This window comes from Manis pentadactyla, chromosome 12 (assembly GCF_030020395.1).
Source record: "Manis pentadactyla isolate mManPen7 chromosome 12, mManPen7.hap1, whole genome shotgun sequence".
NCBI lineage: Eukaryota > Metazoa > Chordata > Mammalia > Pholidota > Manidae > Manis > Manis pentadactyla.
Genome location: NC_080030.1, coordinates 35899269 through 35910468, shown reverse-complemented (window position 1 = coordinate 35910468; position 11200 = coordinate 35899269). Strand labels below are relative to the sequence as shown.

The following is an 11200-nucleotide window of genomic DNA, read 5'->3' as shown; positions in this document are numbered from 1 at the left end:
CAGAGAGACCAATCACGCGCCGGCTTCGTCCAGATTCCTCCGCCAGAGGTCGCGCCGCAGCTGCAGGTGGCTAGGAGAGACGGTCCACTTGCGCCGCCAATAGCGACCTCCACCGCCCTTCCCGTAATGCCGCGCGGTTGACCTCCGACCTCGAGGCCCGCCCTTCCCTGCGGCCCGCTTCCCTCGCGCCCCCGCGGAGCAGGCAGCTCTCCGGCGGCCGCAGGGCGTGCCGCCGAGGCACAGCTCCTCCCTCAACGCCTCGAGGCCCCAGTCGGGCGCCGTCCTTTCGCCTTTCTTCCCCGCGGCGGGGCCCGGTGGCGGGCCGGTTGCTGCGGCCACGACCAGGAGGCAATTCGTCGGTGAGTGGGCCGGACGCGAACCTGAGGGGGGGAAAGGAGCGGGCGGCGGCTGCGGTGCGTTCGGGCTGGCGGCCCGGGGCGGGGCGTCAGGAGGGGCAGGGAGGGGGGTGGGGCGTCGGGGCCTCGCTTCCTCCCTCAGCGCCATTTTGTGGCAGCAAGACCCGCAAATAAAGGGGAGCGGCGGGGTTGCGGCGGGAGGAGGAGCGCGGGGGCCGGCGGCAGCGCGGTCCGGAGGCCTGGGCTGCGAGCGGGCAGCGCGGCCTCGGCCTATGTGACTGGGCGGCGCCGGCGCGGCCTCCGTCCGAAGAGGTAGGTGCGGGCCTCCGGCGGGAGCGACCGCGAGGATCTCCGGGTCCCGAGGGCTGAGGCATGGCGGCCCCGGCCCAGGAAGGGGTGAGCCGAGCTCGGAGGGCGATTCGGGGCTCCCGGGCCTGCCGGCCTCCGTTAGCCGCTCCGCTTTCCCGCCTGCGGGGACACTTCCGCCGCCCTGAGGCCATTTTACCTCTGTTCCCTGGACCGGGGAAAGAGGTGGGCGCTCCCGCGGGCCGGCAAGACCCGGAGGCCGCCTCCCGGGGCGCTTCCTGTCCCCGCCTGGCGTCGCCGCCCCCCCCCCCCTCGCGGGACCGCGGGCTGGCGGCACCAACGAGTTCGGCAAAGGAGGGAAAGCCGCGTTCGCTGACCAGATTTTGCGTCGCGCGGTAGCTTGTTACAGCAGCGTTCTCCCGTAGACTTCCATTTTAAAAGGATTGCATGCATTCTGAGCAAAAAAAGTCGTTTATGGAATTACCTCGGGATTTTCGTGAAATTTTAAAGCCTCCCTTTGGTTCGCTGTAGGGCTGTTGACAGCTTTGTTCTTACTGTGTTTTACTAGTCAGGAACACGTAGTGAAAAGGTCCAAGTTCTTGTTTTGATGAAGTCACTTGGATGTTTGATCCGAATGGACTATGGTAAAATCCTAAATAACCATGTTTATAGAGTGAAAAGTGATTCTTTTCCTCGAGGTACAAAAATATTCCATAAGCATATTACAGGCGTGAGTTGTCCGCCTAATTTTACATCTCTCAGAATTTAGTTAATTCCATTGCTTATGAGGGTAAATAGAATCACAGGTCTATCACAAGTTCTACCCGTTTTTTCTATTTGCAGTTTTGACCAAATTAAATTTTGTATGGTGAATATATTGTAGATATTTAAAATACCGTTGAAAAACCGTGCGAAATTTTTTCGAGATGGCTAAATTTTACTTATGTCATTCAGTAGCATCTGATTAGGCAGTTTGGGCAAAGAGGTTACAGTCCAGAAGGTGGCTTGTGTTGAGGATGAGGTTAAAGTTTGAGTGGGTTTATTTCTAGAGTTCTTTTGATCTTACATTGTTTTAAACAGACAGCTATAGCTAAGCGGTCTGTATTTTTACCTATTCGTCGGTGTTGGAACGAACTTCAGGCAAACTGCCTAAATTTTTAAGTCCCACAGGATAAAATATAAGTTTGGCCCGGTGTCTGCTAATGATTTACTTGGCTCATCTGATTTATAGGACTTCATAGTATCTAATTTTCCCCATTCAGTTTTGAGTCATGTTCGCTCAAAATTTTTTTGTTCTGTTGGAAATGAGTTGGTATATATAATGATGAAAATCTGTAGCAATCCTATGATGTGGAGAAAAGACTTGTAATAATTGTACAATCTATTACAACTTTAAAAGCTCTTTACAGTCTTGTGTTTTGTAGTATAGAATCCCCTTGAAAATATCTTTTCTTAGCAGTCTTGATCATTTTTATGTCAATCTTCTTGAAAGCAATTTTTTCTTCCTCTTAAAATTTTGTTGGGTGTTTTAGCAGAGCAAGACCTACCTAATATTTAGGTTTATTGTTTTTATTTTTTTAATTACCTACCACTTCTCTACCTCTATAAATATTTTCAGTTTCTAAGCTTACCATAGAAAAACTTATGAGTGTTCCCATAACAGTGTATTATTCCATTGGATGTCATGGTTGTGCATCAGGCCAGAACTCAGTGCTATAAATATTCTTCACTCTTAAAAATGTAATTCGCGGAATTTAGTATTTCCTATATGAATATTAAACTTACATTACTGTTGATACTTTATTAGAAAAATTCTTTATATAGCATTTTTATGACACAAAGTGGTGAGATTTGTGCAGCCCTTGGTGAGGCAAGCACAATTATTATCCTCTTTTTGCTGATTTGGCTGCAACCCAAAGAGTTGTGACTTGCTCAAGATGACGTGACTAATACGTACTGAAGACAGGAAAAGGTGGTCTTCTAATTCCTGACTAGTACACTTTCTGCTACAGCACCAAGGCTAGCACACTATCGCATTACTAGTTTCTTGTGTTGTTACTAGTTTCAGCAGGGTACATGCTTTCTTAAGTTGTGTGGGCTGGTGCTTGCCCCTCTGGTAAGAGAACTGAGTTGCCCAATTTAGGATCATAATGGTAAGAGCCAGGGAAGTACTGGGATCTGGGAAGCTAGGCGCCCTGCCAACCAAAACTGAACTCTCCACAGTGTTAATGCATCAAGAGTGGATGGTGGTTCTGACCTTCTATACATAAAAGACTGTCTGAATTATCCACGTGAATAAGTGAAATAGTTACATCGTTTGAAAATGTGTTTCTATCTTAAACCTACTAAAAAGCAGCCAGATTAGCCTATTTTGAACTTTTTTCTATTTTGCTTTTCTGCATTCTCTACTTCAGCTAGCTAAGCTTAATATCATTATTGAGAATAGGAGAGTGGGGCAATTACCTATCTTCATCAGTTACCAACTTCTGAGAGGTACCAAAATTGGAGTCCTGCCCCCAGCCAATCAATCAATAGCTGTTTTAACCTGAGCGTGTCACCTAATGATTCATGATCATTTTCATCATCTGGAAAATGGGGGAAACTTTGAAAAGTGTGACTTAAATAAATGGCTTGTCGTACTGAGTATATGTTCATATTTTTCCTTCAAGATGCAAGGTTCAACTCCAAGTTATATTTCAGTCATTCTGTTTTTCTCGTACAAGAATAGATTGTTCTAACAACTCGGAATGTCCATTGTCCTTAATGGATCTAGAATTGACTTTAGGTCATTGTTGGACTTGTCAATTATGCTTGAATACTTTTCTTATTAGCATATTCTTCATGTAATGTGAAAGTCGAAAGTAAGAATCACTTTCTATTTTGACTGGTTGAATGTTGATGCTTCTAAGTTTTAAATCTGTTCTAATTTCGCTTTTCGCCAGACTGTCCATTTAGCTATTGGGACATGCCATGGACACTCAAGTAAAGTTGACTTTTCTTTTTTTTTTTTGAGAGGGCATCTCTCATATTTATTGATCAAATGGTTGTTAACAGTTAACAACAATAAAATTCTGTACAGGGGACTCAATGCACAATCATTAATCCACCCCAAGCCTAATTCTCATCAGTCTCTGATCTTCTGAAGCACAACGAACAAGTTCTTACATGGTGAACAAATTCTTACATAGTGATTAAGTTCTTACATGGTGAACAGTACAAGGGCAGTCATCACAGAAACTTTCGGTTTTGATCACGCATTATGAACTACAAACAATCAGGTCGGATATGAATATTCGTTTGATTTTTATACTTGATTTATATGTGAATCCCACATTTCTCCCTTATTATTATTATTATTTTTAATAAAATGCTGAAGTGGTAGGTAGATGCAAGATAAAGGTAGAAAACATAGTTTAGTGCTGTAAGAAAGCAAATATAGATGATCAGGTGTGTGCCTATAGGCTAAGTATTAATCCAAGCTAGACAAGGGCAACAAAACATCCATGGATGCAGATTTCTCTCAAAACGGGGGGTGAGGTTCTAAGCCTCACCTCTCTTGATCCCCAATTTCTCACCTGATGGCCCCCCTGCGACTGTGCCTGTCTTAGGTTGTTCCTCCCTTGAGGAATCTTACCCGTCTCTGGCTAACCAGTCATCTTCCAGGGCCATACAGGGAAATGTAAAGTTGGTAAGTGAGAAAGAAGCCATATTGTTTGAAAAGGTTAGCTTTTTACTTCTTTGCAGATTTATGCCCTGTGGGTTTTATGCCCAGCATTTGTCTTGAGGTATCTTTACCACTTGGAAGAATTATGATACTCGGTAAATTCGATATGAGGCACGAATTCTATTTAAGGGTTGTAATTAGGAAGGAAGAAGAAAAGCTATAGAAGTAGCAGACAGGAGAAAACATGTGAAGATTGGTTATTTCTTTGACATATATTCTTGTAGAGTAACTTAAGCATGTATAGGTTTTAAACTACTAATTAAATTGCGCACACACATTAACATAATAGGAATACAGTTACATAACCAAAGCAGACCTACAATTACCAGCTATCTCCAGTGAAACCAAGAAAACCAGTTAGGCACCCTAAGCATTTGTGAAAACTTATCTATGATATGGTGGATATTGTCTAACTGAATTTGAATAGTTTGAGAAAAATCGGACAATTTAAAACAACACATTCCTGGGACAGTAGATAGTCTGTAGTCTCAAGATTTTGGAGTGCTGCAACTTGCACTTCTCCTAATTCTTGGTTGAGTTCCAACAGTATAGATCCAGTCACATTTGTTATTTTATTGTATGCACAGACCAGCTTAGATATCTCCTTCTTCATTCCAATGGCAATTCCAGGAACCAGTGGGATGAATGCAGCTACAACTGCAACAGCGCCAGGATCTTTGTTGACGTTTTTTGATGATCATCTTCTGGAATGACTCTTCCAGAGTATGTTGATGTTGGAACTTCTTCTTCTTCATATCGTATCTTATTTCGTTTTCTGGGTAGCCAAATTGGGCTTTGATCCTCTGTATAAACACAAACAAACCCTTTGCCCACACTTTGATATGCCCTTTATACCATTGTGAAGAACTTTTTGGAGGTCACCACACAGGAACTGTTAGTCCATTCTTGCGTTCTGTGATTCTGCTGCTGTTTTGTTCCTTCAGTTTTTCCTTTGTTGTTATATTCCACAGATGAGTGAAATCATTTGGTATTTCTCTTTCTCCACTTGGCTTATTTCACTGAGCATAATACCCTCTAGCTCCATCCATGTTACTGCAAATGGTAGGATTTGTTTTCTTCCTATGGCTGAGTAATATTCCATTGTGTATATGTACCACATCTTCTTTATCCAATCATCTACTGATGGACCCTTAGGTTGCTTCCAATTCTTGACTATTGTAAATAGTGCTGCGATAAACATAGGGGTGCATCTGTCTTTTTCAAACTTGGGTGCTGCGTTCTTAGGGTAAATTCCTAGGAGTGGAATTCCTGGGTCAAATGGTAAGTTTATTTTGAGCATTTTGAGGAACCTCCATACTGCTTTCCACAATGGTTGAACTAACTTACATTCCCACCAGCAGTGTAGGAGGGTTCCCCTTTCTCCACAGCCTTGCCAACATTTGTTGTTGTTTGTCTTTCGGATGGTAGCCATCCTTACTGGTGTGAGGTGATATCTCATTGTAATTTTAATTTGCATTTCTCTGGTAATTAGTGATGTGGAGCATCTTTTCATGTGTCTGTTGGCCATCTGTATTTCTTTTTTGGAGAACTGTCTGTTCAGTTCCTCTGCCCATTTTTTAAGTGGATTGTTTGTTTTTTGTTTGTTGAGGTGGGTGAGCTCTTTATATATTCTGGACGTCAAGCCTTTATCGGATGTGTCATTTTCAAATATATTCTCCCATACTGTAGGGTTCCTTTTTGTTCTATTGATGGTGTCTTTTGCTGTACAGAAGCTTTTCAGCTTAATATAGTCCCACTTGTTCATTTTTGCTGTTGTTTTTCTTGCCCGGGGAGATATGTTCAAGAAGAGGTCACTCATGTTTATGTCTAAAAGGTTTTTGCCTATGTTTTTTTCTAAGGGTTTTATGGTTTCATGACTTACATTCGGGTCTTTGATCCATTTTGAATTTACTTTTGTGTATGGGGTTAGACAATGGTCTAGTTTCATTCTCCTACATCATGTAGCTGTCCAGTTTTGCCAGCACCATCTGTTGAAGAGACTGTCATTTCGCCATTGTATGTCCATAAAGTTGACTTTTCAACTGTTAAAGATAAAGAATTTCTTTCTAAATGCTTGTGCTTTCTCAAGTCATGTATTCCATAACATGTAGAATGCCCTGTGACTATGAAACACAAGCATTATGCAAAACCTGTATTTATCCCTGACGTAACATTACAAATTTAGAAAGTCATTTTTTAAAGAAAATACAGGTACCTCTAATGTGTAATTAAGATCTACCCATCATCAAAGTTGTTGAAAGAGAACAAAGGCCAATGTTAGAAATTTAGGTATCTTGTTTAGAATTATGAAAATTGGAGATGTCCAAGAATTCTGGGGTGGGGCTTAGAAACAAAGCCTGGAGTATGTTTTGATTGTTAGCCTCAACTGGTGCATTCTCCCTCCAGGTTCTTCAAATAGTGATTGAGAGTCTTTGTTTTTTTTGTGGGGAGAAGGAAACTGTTAATTAAATGCTTACTTTGTGCCCTTCGCCATTGCTGAAGAACAATGTTTATCTTCAAAAATAGCACAATAATTTTGAGCCTTGTTGGTGGTACTCCTTTTTGAGATGGGGAACCTGAGGGTCAGACGTTCTGTTTTTTTTTTTATTTTCAAACCTTGCCAGTCTCTTTTAGAAAAACAGGGTTATGAGAACATATTCATGTTTCCCAGTCCTTTAAATGCCCTTTAAAAACAGTTTAGATGGGGAACCAAGATGGTGGCGTGAGTAGAGCAGCGGAAATCTCCTCCCAAAACCACATATATTTTTGAAAATAACAACAAATACAACTAATCCTAAAAGAGAGACCAGAAGACACAGGACAGTAGCCAGACCACATCCACACCCACGAGAATCCAGTGCCTCGCGAAGGGGGTAAGATAAAAGCCGCAGCCCGGCAGGGCCCAAGCGACCCTCACCCTGGCTCCCAGCGGGCGGAGAGGAGTCAGAGCAGGCAGGGAGAGGGAGCCCAGGACTGCTAAACACTTAGCCCCAGCCATCCGCACCAGAGCGCAGACACACAGTACATGCGTGGGGTGTTGGAAACTAGGGAAACAGGGCAGTAAGACCTGTGAGTGGGTTCCTGCAGCGGGTGCACCCAGGACAAAGAAAAGCGAGTGCTTTTTGAAAGTCTTAAAGGGACAGGGACCCCACAGCTGGACGGAAGTGCCCGAGGACACTTAGCCCAGCAGCTGGGAATCACGGGGAACTCTGGGCACCCAAACCCCCGCAGCGCAGTGTGGAGGCCCCTCACCGCGATAAACAGCCTCCTGCCTGTTCCCCTGCCAAAGCGGCTCCGCCATATTGGAGCAGAAGCCTGAGGCAGGCAACGCCCACAGCAACTGCAACGCTGAACTCCATAGCTGCCAGGCAAGATTAGAAGCCCTGTCTGCACGCAGCTGCCCAGCACACGCCGCTAGAGGCCACTGTTCTCCCAGGAGAGGAAGGCCACAAACTGGCAAGAAGGGACTTTCTCTTACCCAACACATGCACCAGCTCCCCACAAATATATCTATCGCCATGAAAAGGCAGAATAAATTGATACAGACCAAAGTCACAGAGGCAAACCCTGAGAAGGAGATAGACCTAACCAGTCTTCCTGAAAAAGAATTAAAAATAAAGTTCATAACCATGATGATGGAGCTGCAGAGAAATACGCAAGAGCTAAGGGATGATGTCCAGAAGGAGATTACAGAAATGAAACAATCTCTGGAAGGATTTATAAGCAGAATGGATAAGATGCAAGAGGCCATTGATGGAATAGAAACCAGAGAACAGGAACGCATAGAAGCTGACACAGAGAGAGAGAAAAGGGACTCCAGGAATGAAACAGTATTAAGAGAACTGTGTGACCAATCCAAAAGGAACAATATCCACATTATAGGGGTACCAGAAGAAGAACAGAGAGAGAAAGGGATAGAAAGTGTATTTGAAGAAATGATTGCTGAAAACTTCCCCAAACTGGGGGAGGAAATAATTGATCAGACCATGGAAGTGTACAGAACTCCCAACAGAAAGGACCCAAGGAGGACAACACCAAGACACATAATAATTAAAATGGCAAAGATCAAGGACAAGGAAAGAGTTTTAAAGGCAGCTAGAGAGAGGAAAAGGGTCACCTACAAAGGAAAACCCATCAGGCTATCATCAGACTTCTCAACAGAAACAATACAGGCCAGAAGAGAATGGCATGATATATTTAATGCAATGAAAGAGAAGGGCCTTGAACCAAGAATACTGTATCCAGCACGACTATCATTTAAATATGAAGGAGGAATTAAACAATTCCCAGATAAGCAAAAGTTGAGGGAATTTGCCTCCCACAAACTACCTCTACAGGGTATTTTAGAGGGACTGCTCTAGATGGGAGCACTCCTAAGACTAAATAGATGTCACCAGAGAAAATAAAATCACAGCAAAGAAAGCAGACCAAGCAAATACTAAAGGCAAAAAATAAAATCAACTACCCACAAAAGCAGTTAAAGGAAGCACAAAAGAGCACAGAATTAAACAACCAACATATAAAGAATGGAGGAGGAGGAATAAGAAGGGAGAGAAGAAAAGAATCTCCAGACGGTGTATATAACAGCTGAATAAGCGAGCTAAGTTAGGCAGTAAGATACTAAAGAAGCTAACCTTGAACCTTTGGCAACCATGAATCTAAAGCCTGCAATGGCAATAAGCACATATCTTTCAATAATCACCCTAAATGTAAATGGACTGAATGCACCAATCAAAAGACACAGAATAATGGAATGGATAAAAAAGCAAGACCCATCTCTATGCTGCTTACAAAAGACTCACCTCAAACCTAAACACTATAGGAACAAAGAAAGACTGAAGTAACAAAACAGCAGCAGAATCATAGAACCTAAGAATGGACTAACAGTTACCAATGGGAAAGGGACTGGGGAGAAAGGGAGGGAAGGGAGGGATAAGGGTGGGGAAAAAGAAAGGGGGCATTATGATTAATTAGCATGTATAATGTGGGGGGGGCATGGGGAGGGCTGTGCAACACAGAAGACGTAGTGATTCTACAGCATCTTACTATGCTGGTGGACAGTACAGTAATGGAGTTTGTCGGGGGGATTTGGTGAAGGGGGGACCCTAGTAAACAATATTCTTCATGTAATTGTAGATTAATGACAACAAAATTAATTAATTTAAAAAAACAGTTTAGCCTATTGCTAATTGAGCTTGTGATTAATATTACTTTAATGGAAAAAGGGTCTGAATAACTATTATGAAAAGAATGAACAAATATACTTGGGGAAAGTAGTTGTAGAAACATACACTAGTTCATCAATCAGAATTTAATCTGTATTGAAGAACATCATGATACTTAAATTTTGTAACTAAAATTCTGAGTAGCTGTGGTGCCCAGTAATTAGATAACAGTTAGACACTGTATCTGCATTGGTAAATTTAGCAGTTTTAAAACTGTCACTAAGAATTCTATCCCAGTACCCTGTATTAAGTTCCACATTCTCCAAATTTTACAGTATGGTTGGTCATCTTGATTGATTTTGGAAAAAAATTAGATGAGCTTATTTAGCTTACTCATTATTTTAATGGTAACTGAAGCAAATTCATTTGGTCATACTTTCTAAGTGCATACTATGTACTGCTCCATTAGCAGTGAATGAAACCATTGTCTCATGGAGCTTATTTTATGACTGGGAGAAACAGATAAGTACATAAAAAGTCAGGTTGCCAAAAGAGCTATAAAGAAAAATAAAGCCCAGTAATAGGAAATAGCAAGAGAATTGGCATACACATATTTTGAGTGAGATGGGAAGCCTTTAGAAGGATTTCTCCAGAATAGTAACATACATAATGTACACATTTATATACTGGTTATATCTGGGTAAATGTTCAAATGGCTAAAATTTCTTACACTTTTTAAAAAATTAGATTATTTTTACCTACTATGTTTAGCTCTGGACAAAAGGGGAATTCTAAGGAAATGCCAGACTTGGGTATTTGGGTTCCAATAGGTTAGTCTGGTGATGTGAATGTATGTTAATCATGTTAAATAGTAGTCAGACCTCTGTGGAGATAAACATGGTGAGGATTTGATTCCCAAATGATTGGAATCAGCAGTATAATAGGAGAGACACTAAATAGATATCTATATAACTTGTAAGAGAGGTTTTAAACTGGGCAACAAGGGCCCTGAAGCAGGCAGAGACCAATCTAAAGAAAAAAAAAAGGAAAATACACAGACTTTAAATTGTAGAAGTATGGTTGTGTCTTCATAGGTATTAGTCAGACTTGAACAACTTTGCTCAGAAACAAATGATAGTTAGGTTTTTGCTTGCTACATCCAATGATAAGATTATTTTTTTCAAGCTGTTTTTATCCTAAACTTTTTAAGAGCATCATGTGCTCATATTTAAAAAAATTTTTAAATTAAGGTATCATTGATATACACTCTTACGAAGGTTTCACAAGAAAAACTGTGTTTACTACATTCACCCATATTATGGAGTCCCCCCCATACCCATTGCAGTCACTGTCCATTAGTGTATTAAGATGCCACAGAGTCCTTACTTGTCTTCTCTGTGCTACACTGTCTTCCCTGTGACCCCACACACACCATGTGCACTAATCATTATACCCCACAATCCCCCAACGATAAGATTATTAAAGGGACGAATTAAACCAGTATTTATATGATCAGTTTATGATTTTTTTCTAAAATGTCCTGATTCTTCAATCTACAGTGTTCCTAATCTGAAAGTCAGGGCTTAATGACGCTATGAATAAAGTATCTGACTTACAGAGTTGGGGTTGTATATGATATAAAAAGTGGC

At 41.9% G+C, this 11200-nt stretch overlaps 1 protein-coding gene across 4 annotated transcripts in view; it reads left to right on the top strand.

Annotated features, from left to right (window-relative positions):
• Positions 1–224: 224 nt before the first annotated feature.
• Positions 225–11200, top strand: part of WTAP (WT1 associated protein) — a 29928-nt gene continuing 18952 nt past the window's right edge. Inside the window, exon 1 of one of the 4 annotated variants that reach the window (XM_036886785.2) lies at positions 225–359. The gene's annotated coding sequence lies outside the window, so the exon portion shown is untranslated. Of the gene's footprint in view, positions 360–495; positions 669–729; positions 753–11200 lie in introns of those variants that run through there. The other 3 variants (XM_036886784.2, XM_036886787.2, XM_057489064.1) reach the window with 3 other exon arrangements.